The 8,319-nt window shown below is 40.3% G+C and overlaps 1 long non-coding RNA gene across 1 annotated transcript; it reads right to left on the bottom strand.

Annotated features, from left to right (window-relative positions):
• Positions 1-2,439: 2,439 nt before the first annotated feature.
• LOC132536912 (uncharacterized) lies at positions 2,440-6,571 on the bottom strand. Its single transcript, XR_009548443.1, has 3 exons — positions 6,006-6,571; positions 5,385-5,507; positions 2,440-2,460 (listed from the first exon to the last, which is right to left on the bottom strand). It is a non-coding gene; the product is annotated as an uncharacterized LOC132536912 (long non-coding RNA).
• Between the last annotated feature and the right edge of the window lie 1,748 nt (positions 6,572-8,319).

Raw genomic sequence — 8,319 nt, 5'->3', positions numbered from 1 at the left:
TCAAGGACATCTTTGATGAAACAAAACCAATTGCAAGGAAGACTAAATCAGAAACAAACCAATGGGGCTACATCAAATTTAAAAGCTTCTGAACAGCCAAAGAAACTATCACACAACCAAGAAGAACCCTCACAGAATGGGAGAATATCTTCACATGCCATACATCAGACAAGACACTAATAACCAAAACATACAAAGAGCTCAGCAAACTTAGCAACAAGAAAGTAAATGACCCCATCCAAAAATGGGCAGAGGATATGAACAGAAAATTCACTACAGAAGAGATCCAAAAGGCTAACAAACATGAAAAATAGCTCCAGGTTGCTGATTGTCAGAAAAAAGCAAATAAAGACATGATTGAGATACCACCTCACCCCTGTGAGAATGACATACATCAAAAAGGATAGCAGCAACAAATGCTGGATAGGCTGTGGGGACAAAGAAACCCTTCTGCACTGCTGGTGTTAATGTAAACTAGTCCAATCTCTGTGGAGAGCAATCTGAAGAACTCTCATAAGGATAGACATAGACCTTCCATATAACCCAGTAATCCCTCTCCTAGGGATATACCCCAAGGACTCCATAATACCCAACCAAAAAGAAATGTGTACACCTACATTCATAGCAGCACAATTTGTAATATCTAAAACCTGGAAGCAACTCAGGTGCCCAACAACAGATGAATGGCTGAGAAAGCTGTGGTATATATACACAATGAAATACTATACAGCTATTAAGAACAATGAACCCACCTTCTCTGACCCATCCTGGATGGAAGTAGAAAAAATTATGTTGTTAGCTAAGTAAGATAAAGATAAGTATGGGATGATCCCAGTCATAAACATAAGTCAAGAAAGAAGATCTGAAAAGGAAACTCAAAGCAGCATTTGACTGAATTTGGAGTAGGGCACTAAAGTAAAAACCCTGAGTTGAGGGTGAGGGTGGATGTTCAGCTTCACGGGATGGGGGGGAAGGGAGGGGGAGGGGTGGGATGGGACACAGTGTTTTGGTGGTGGGAATGGTGTTTATGTACACTCCTATTAATCTGTAGTCATATAAATCACTAACTAATATAAGAGGGGAAAAATTGATTGAATGTCTCAAACTTTTTAAATCATAGCCTGAGTCTTTTTAATACATAGGCTGTTCTGCCAGCCATGACATCATCTCCCCAGACAAAAATGAGGATCCACCTGCATATCAGATTTCAGGATCAGGCAAAAATAAAACACTAGTATAGCCACAGGCCCTTTGAATATTACTAAAATATGCCTACTAGCTATCTATAAAACAGAGACCTCGCCCCTGAAACTCTTCACCTGAACTAACCCAGCCTTTAAGTCCATGATTGGTCAACAATTTGTTTGGTTTTGTGTGTTAACTCTCTTTTCAAGAAAGAAAGAAAGAAAGGGTAGGAAAGGAAAGAGGAAAGGAAAGATAAACTTTACCAAAATTTAAATCATTTGCCATGTAAAGCATCCTCTGAAGAATATGACAAAACAAACTCCAGGTGGAGGGAAGGGAAGCATTTTCAAACCACATATCCAAGAAAGTAGTAATACATAGAACATAAAAAATAACTTTCCACTTCAATAATAAAAGTAAAAATTAAAAAATAATCCAAATCACAAATGAACAAAAGACATTAAGAAGCATTCCACCACTATATACCTGGCAAGTGAGCACAGAAATGTTGTTAGTATCATTAGCCACTAGAAAAATGAAAATGCAAAAGTACAGGGAAACTATACTCGAGCTGGGAAGGTAGCGTAATGTAGTCTGAAAAGATATTTTAATCTTGGGGCTACAAGGTCTCAGGTTCAGTTCCCAGCACTACCATAGCTAGAGTTAACAGTGCTTTGGCAAGAAGTGGAGGAGTGGGGGGCGGGGAGTGGGGAGAGAGAGAAATAGAGAAAGGGAGAGTGTGAGAAAATGGAGAGGGAGAGAGAGGGAGAAAGAGAAAGGGAGAGAGAGAATACACTTATCAAAATAGTTAAAATTAAAAGCAATGTCAACAGAAATGCTAGCAGTTATGTGGAGAAACTCAATCACTTATACACCATTGGGGAGAATGTGAAATAACTATCCAGGAAAGGGGTTTGACAATGTCTTTTAAAAAATCCTAACACACCACTACTATATGGTCCTGGAGTTGCATTCTTGGAGATTTATGCAAGAGAATTGAAAAGCATGTACATTAGCTACAACAACAACAACAACAAAAATAGATGAGGGCCAGCAAAATAGCTAGCTCACCTAGACAATAGGTGAGCTGTTGCACCTATTTCATCATGCACATGGCCCATATTCAAGCCAAGCCCACACAGCCCTAATGGAAGCTTTGGCACAGTGGTGTCTTTCCCTCTTTCTGTTACTGTCTATCTGAAAAGACAATTCAATGAACAATGGAGAGAGAAAAGTCAATCCCAAAAGGTTACATAACTTCATCATTTTTATCTGCTGAGTAGTATTTATATATATATACATCTATATCTCCCAACTTTCTAGGAGACTGACTCACTAGGTACCTTTTCAATTTTTCATTTTCCTGTCTTTGTACTATTTGTATTTATAAAACAATTCTATATAAATATAAGTAAAGCCAGGAGGCCAGGCAGTGTCACATCTGGTTAAGCACAAAGTACTATGCACAAAGACCCACTCAAGCATCCAGTTTCGAGCCCTCAGCTCCCTACCTGCAGGGGGACACTTCACAAGTGCTAAACCAGGCCTGCATGTCCCTATCAATCTATCTCCCACTCCCCCTCTCAATTTCTCTCTATCCTATCCAATAAAATGGAGAAAATGGCCACCAGGAGCAGTGGATACATAATGCCAACACTGAGCTCCAACAATAACCCTGGAGGCTGAATAAATAAATATAAGTAAAGTCTGTATTTTTAAAAAGCAGTGTAAGGAATAGTTCCTTACACTGTTCCTGTTCCACAGTGTTAATATTTTGATCATGATAGTGAACTATCACTCTGTTATATGTTTCTATTTGCCAAAGTGGGTAAACTTAACATGGGATCTCACTGTATTGTTTTTTGAAAATGCCTGTGATTCTACAATTATCTAAAAATTTGAAGTTACTATAGGAAAAAAAAAACATGTAATACTTATTTGAAGACAGAGGTAAGGGGGTCTGGTGATTTTGCACCCTGTTAAGAACATATACTGCTATGCACAAGGACCTGGATTTGAACCCCCACTCCCTACCTACAGCTGGGATGCAGATGTCTTTATCTCTCTATCTCCATCTCGCCTCTCAATTTCTCTCTGTCCTATCAAATGAAATAGAAAAAAGAAAAAAATGGCCACCGGAAGTGATGGACTCATAGGGCCAAGTGAAAAGAAAAGAAAGGAAGGGAGGAAGGGAGGGAGGGAGGGAGGGAGGAAGGAAGGAAGGAAGGAAGGAAGGAAGGAAGGAAGGAAGGAAGGAAGGAAGGAAGGAAAGAAGAAAGGAAGGAAGAAAGGAAAGAAGAAAGGAAGGAAGAAAGGAAAGAAGAAAGGAAGGAAGAAGACAGAGGTCAGTAACTGTGAGACTTTGAGTCAAAACTTTAATCTCCAAGAATATCTTTCTTAGCACCTATGTATGTCTTGCTGGAAGGCACAGTAAATTAAATCTGCTAGTCACAGAAGAACATACAAAAGAGACCAAATTTCAGAGCCTATACATGCTACACAAATGAGGGACACATAAACCTGTATTCCATATTTGTTGTCGAAAAAGTCATGACTGACCTAGACCTCTAACAGATCCCTCTCTCCATTGTTACTGGTCATCTCTGTCAGAAACAACACAATAGACCCCTTTGTGGGCCCCCATAGGACCTTGCCCTCAACTTGGATCAACAATGGTAGAGAATGTTCCATCCTCCAAAGGGTAGCTGGACAACATACCCTATCTTCTATCTGAGGAAGAAGGGTCCTGAAATTGGGGTAGCATGGAAGGTTCCTACTCATGATCACAGAATGTGAGCTCATATCTACAGGGATGCAGAGGTCACATAGGTTCCTAAAATAAATATGGGTCCCAGGTCAGATCAAATCGATGGGGTTTACAGTCAACAATATATTTTATATATATATAATTTTTATTTATAAAAAGGAAACACTGACAAAAACCATAGGGTAAGAGAGGTACAACTCCACACAATAAACTCCATATCCCATTCCATCCCCTGATAATTTTCCTATTCTTTATCCCTCTGAAAGGATGGACCAAGGGACATTATGGAGTGCAGAAAGTGGAAGGTCTGGCTTCTGTAATTGCTTCCCCACTAAACATGGGCATTGACAGGTCAATCCACGCTCCCAGCCTGTCTCTCTCTTTCCCAAGTGGGACAGGAGTATAGGGAAGTGGGACTCCCGGACACATTGGTGGGGTCGTCTGCCCAGGGAAGTCTGGTTGGCATCACGGTAGCATCTAGAACCTGGTGGCTGAAAGAAGAGTTAACATATAAAGTCAAACAAATTGTTGACATTCAACAATATTTATATACCTTTCCCATATTTGGGAGCTACTCTCTTCCCTGATTCAGCTCTCTGGTCCTTTTTCCAGCCATGACATCATCTTCCCAGATAATAGCATGGACCCACCTGCATATCACATGTCAGGCTCAGGAAAAAAAAAAACTAGTATAGTCATGGGCTCTTTGTAATATAACTAGAATAAGACTACTAACTATGTACAAAACTGAGACCTCCCAATTGTTTATCTGAACTATTCCAGCCTTTAGATTCATGATCAGTCAACAATTTGTTTGGCTCCATATGTTAACTCTTTTTTAAGCCACCAGGTTCCAGGTGCTAACATGATGCCAACTGGACTTCCCTGGAGAGATGACCCCACCAATGTGTCCTGGAGCCCCGCTTCCCCAGAGTCCAGCCCCACCAGGGAAATAGAGAGACATGCTGGGAGTATAGATCAACCTGCCAACACCTATGTTCAGTGGGGAAGCAATTACAGAAGCCAGACCTTTCACCTTCTGCACCCCATAATGACTCTTGATCCATACTCCCAGAGGGATAAAGAATAGGAAAGCCATCAGGGAAGGGGATAGGATACGGAGTTCTGATGATGGGAATTGTGTGGAGTTGTACCCCCCTTATCCTATGGGTTTTTTCAGTGTTTCCTTTTTATAAATAAAAATTAAAAAAAAGAAAAAGAAAAGGCCATGACATATTTTTCCTATGTTTTTCGATGTTCAGTTGACAAGAAACACAAGTGGCCTTACAATTGGCCTTGAGGATAAGAGCCCAAAGGACTCTGATAATAAAAGAAGAATCTATATGACTATGGTTTACCCAGTTCATCACTGATAGGCCTTTAGAAGATCCTTTTCAAACCATAGTATGTTCACTGTGCTGTAACAACTAACCTCCACTTATTTCTTAGGCCTTGTAAAAGCTCATAGTGGGTTGACTAGTTGTTCTACGCTCCATGCCTTCATTCATAGCTCCTAGCTGATGAAGCCACCATTATTGAAAACTATCAGCAATCACTGCAGAAAGAAAGTAATTCAGAGGAATCTCACACAAGTGTTAAATGTCCTGACCCAAAAGTAATACACATCACTTCCACCGAAGTCACAGACCACAGTGGTATCACACACCTCCACATCTTCTAGACTCCTGAGCTAAAAGCGACTGTGAATGGTTCTCCTGATTGTTACAGACATCAAACAGGAGAATTCAAATCCCTCCCCATTAAATTTTAGACCTGACAAAACAACAAGGGCAACAAAAAGGAATAAATAAATATTTTTTTAATTTTTTTTTTATTTAGACCTGACAAAAATTGTTCAAGTTGCGCAAACTTAAAACTAGGTCCATATTCCAATCTCTTAATTCACAACTCACACCCTTTTACCAGTAAACTATGTTGAAGTGTTTACAACAGAGAAATGGAGTTGGGATTATATGGCATTTTATCATTTAGTTTCTTTTTTTTTATAAATAGATTCAGGAGGGAGAGTTTGAAGGCCCCTGCAAACACTCACCGGAAAGCAAATGGAGAAATTATTTCATTTGAAATGTATGACCCAGCAACGATGAGATGTCCAGGAGGCTTGTACCTTCTGAATATAGGGAATATAAAGAAAACAATCTTCCTGTGACTTCAAGAAGCAGGTGGGGAAACTCTTGACTCCCACTCTGCTATTTCGATTATCTTGTTGACACTCCGGGTCTTTGAGTAATAGAGGCTGCAACAGCTACAGTTTAGCCTAGATAAAAGTATATATAATAGGATAGCAGTCCCGCCAAAACAGACAGCACAATAAATGCTTTTGGTCAATGTGACTGGCTCATGGCTCTGTGCAAAGTAATAAATAGTTCTGAAACGTTTATTCCAAATAGTTTTGGCTCTTATTACTTTAAAGATAACTTGGCTGCCAAATATTTGCTCAATGATGAGAAAGAATGCATATATGGGAGGAGGATTTTCTGCTTCAAGATAGGCTGCTTATTTTGCTGAGGCAGATACAAAGCCCATCAAATGAATTAGAGGCAATCTTCCACCTTTCCTCAGATGATGGACAAATGTGTATGGCATCCCCCACCTTTAAACCACCACTGCCACGTTTATTTTTCTTACAGGATATTATTCCCTTGTTCAAGTCTTAAATGCTTTCCTAAGATGAGCCAAGCCAAAATCTAAAATAGTCAACCAAACATTCAAAACCCTGTAGGGTTCAGGTCCCTACTGAGACTTGGGATGATAGCACAATATTAAGCTTGTGGCAACTAAGCCAAACTTCTCTCCCTCCAATTGCTCCGGTCTTTACTCAAATGATTTCTCTCAGAAGTTTGCATTTTCAAAGTACATTTTGTTCTGAAGGTCATCTGAAATCCTACTTTCTACAAAAAATCTTTCCAGACATGCCAGTGAAAGGGAACTATATGTTTCCATGGTGTATTAGCTGCTCTTCCCCACTACAGATGCCTGAAACTCCCATAAAACAGAGGCCTGAGCCCTCATCTCTGGTTTCTCCATGGTACCTTGCACATTGAGTAACCCATTCCAAACAAAACAGATGTTTACATAAATTAATTACCAAAGTCCTGGGTCTTTTGTCTTTCTTCTCCAGTCAAATAATGACCTGATCAGTTGTCTCTTCTTCTCCTTCTTCTTCTCCTTCTCCTTCTCCCTCTCCTTCTCCTTCTCCTCCTTCTTCTTCTTCTCCTCCTTCTTGTTCTCCTCCTCTCCCTCCTCCTCCTCCGCCTCCTCCTCCTCCTTCTTCTTCTTGTCTCTCTACTGCAGAGTGTTATCTTGGCATCTAACCCAGGTCTGTCACCAGAGTGATGTATGAGCCCTGTTTGTCTTATGTAACTAACCTATCTAAAACTAATTTTTTTCACCACTGGGAATTTTTTTTTTTTGGAGGTGGGGCACCAAAGTTATTAGCTGGAGCTTGTCAGTGTCTGCACATCTCCAATGTTACTGGCAGTCATTCTTTGTTCATTTATCTTTCTTATTGGTAAAGAGTAAGATATAAAGAGGGAAATAAAGAGGAGAAATACCTACAACACAGACCCACTGCTAGTGAAGCTTCTCTCTTGCAGATGGGGACCAGGAGCATGAACCCAGGTCCTTACACATGGTAGCATGTGCACTCTACTACATGAACCACAACTTGGCCTCTCTGCCTCTGAAATTTAACCATGTAGATCTGACACCTGATATACAAATAATCTTGTGAGATGTGATACCTTAACTTAAACCATTATTACTGAGTAGCTTTCTGGCTTCAATCTTTTTTTTTAATTTAGAGACAGTAGTAAGAGAGAGAATCAGAAAGAAGAGATACCACAGCACCACCTCACCACCTATAGAACTTCCCAGGTTCCCTCATGGTACTCCTGTGGGCCTCACACAAGGTTAAGATCATGTTCTACCAGTGAGCTAGTTTCCAGCCACCGGGCCATTTTCTGATGGGCTAGGAAATGAAGTGATGAAATAAAGCAGACAACTATTAGGGAGGTACATGTTGGCAGTGATGAGAAAATACCTCCCAAAAAAAGCAGCTTCCTCATGAATTTGCAACTGACTACATCTTTTATACTTCTGTACAAAACAATGTATTAAGACCAGAAAACAGTTAAGTGCAGGTGGCATAAAGCACAAGGACTGGCTTAAGGATCCTGGTTTGAGCCCCTGGCTATCCACCTGCAGGGGAGTTGCTTCACAGGTGGTGAAGCATGTCTGCTGGTGTCTATCTTTCTCTCCCCTCCCTGTCTTCCCCTCCTCTCTCTATTTCACTCTACCCTATCCAACAACAACAATAATAACTACAACAATAAAACAAGGGCAAC

The sequence above is a fragment of the Erinaceus europaeus genome, chromosome 2 (assembly GCF_950295315.1).
Source record: "Erinaceus europaeus chromosome 2, mEriEur2.1, whole genome shotgun sequence".
NCBI lineage: Eukaryota > Metazoa > Chordata > Mammalia > Eulipotyphla > Erinaceidae > Erinaceus > Erinaceus europaeus.
Note: the sequence above shows the minus strand (reverse complement) of the source record. Positions and strands in the feature narration are given on the sequence as shown.